At 34.5% G+C, this 1,533-nt stretch overlaps 1 protein-coding gene across 2 annotated transcripts in view; it reads left to right on the top strand.

Annotated features, from left to right (window-relative positions):
* The first annotated feature begins 356 nt into the window (after positions 1 to 356).
* LOC106870339 (uncharacterized) overlaps positions 357 to 1,533 on the top strand; it is a 164,102-nt gene continuing 162,925 nt past the window's right edge. The window contains exon 1 of one of the 2 annotated variants that reach the window (XM_052966373.1): positions 357 to 589. The gene's annotated coding sequence lies outside the window, so the exon portion shown is untranslated. The remainder of the gene's footprint in view (positions 590 to 1,533) is intronic. The other variant, XM_052966375.1, reaches the window with a different exon arrangement.

Genomic DNA, 1,533 nt, shown 5'->3' with positions numbered 1-1,533 from the left:
TATCCATAATTCTGAAAGTTGTGAGGAAACAACGTCGTGGGGGCGGGGGTACATTTGTATAGGTATGCTTATGTATGTATGTATGTATGTATGTATGTATGTATGTATGTATGTATGTATGCATGCATGTATTCATTTATGTATGTATGTATGTTTTCTAACGTCCTGTACCCGGATATGCATCTATATATACATGTAGCTGTAGGTATGTACATATATGTATGTAGACATGCATATGCTTATATATCATATGTATGTATGTATGTATGTATGTATGTATGTATACTACCACCGAAGGAAGACATTACTTTATAACAGGGAGGGGCGTCAAATCAAGTTTAGGCATATTTTAGAAGCTTCTAAATCTTGACTGCGTATCCTGGCGACTTACACAGGTGGTGTAACAGAGTTGCTATGGGGGTGTTCGTTATTCTAACAATATACTCATAAATAAACTTCTAAGCTTTTAAAATTATAAGACTTTTTCTCTGCAATCCATGATTCCTTATTGAACGGATTTGATTCCAGCCCAAATGTAGAACAAAAATATACCAGCAAAAGTTAGTCATGTATTCATAAATTCACAAAGGTAAACTTCATATTTTCTCAGATATTTTCTGTTTTGAATTAGATTATTCCGCATACCTACACAATTGTATCCTACCGACTTTGTTTCTTGACCACTTTTAGAAAATTGATATTATTTTGGCAATGAAATTTTCTACAAACACCTTTCATATTAATCCGATAATGTCGAAATTTAATATATATATAAAAAAAAAAAAAGAAGACAGAATAAAGAGAAAAACTATTGGTCGCGCATATAAACTGATAGATCATATATCTTACAAACCGAAACTTCCAATTCTGAATAAAATTGTGATATATATTATTAGTATGTATATGTGCGCGCCTACCATTTTTGTTCTTTTTTTTTTGCATTAAATTCCGATATAATCGTAATCTAAACGTCTGAAGGATACTTTTTTTTATCTTTCATTTGTTTCAGTCATTCGACTGCGGCCTTGAAGGACTTCAACCTCAGTACTAATTTTTTGCTAAAATTCTGGTACCTATTTAATTGGTCTATTTTGCCGACCTGCTAAGTTACGGGAACGTAAACAAACCAACACCAGTTGTCAAGCGGTGTTAGTACCTGTCATATACAAACACGCATACTTACACACACACACACACATACATATAATGGTTTCTTTCAGTTTCCAATCTACCAAATTCACTCACAAGGCTTTGGTCGACCCGGAGCTATATTAGCAGACACTCAGCCAAATTGCCTTGTCGTGGGATTGAACCCGAGACCATGTGGTTGGGAAGCAAGCTTCTTGCAACACCGTCACACCTGCGCTGGCAGAAATATCATTTAAAAAATACCCTTTTTTTCTGAAAGTTATGAGGAAATAAAATCGATTCGCGTGAATTATCAGAAACTCCTCTCCCCATCTTCAAAGACACCTTTTGATAGCAGGTACAGTTGTAATCATGATCTACACAATCTGAAAGGTGTTTATTAGA

This window comes from Octopus bimaculoides, chromosome 3 (assembly GCF_001194135.2).
Source record: "Octopus bimaculoides isolate UCB-OBI-ISO-001 chromosome 3, ASM119413v2, whole genome shotgun sequence".
Taxonomy (NCBI): Eukaryota; Metazoa; Mollusca; class Cephalopoda; order Octopoda; family Octopodidae; genus Octopus; species Octopus bimaculoides.
Note: the sequence above shows the minus strand (reverse complement) of the source record. Positions and strands in the feature narration are given on the sequence as shown.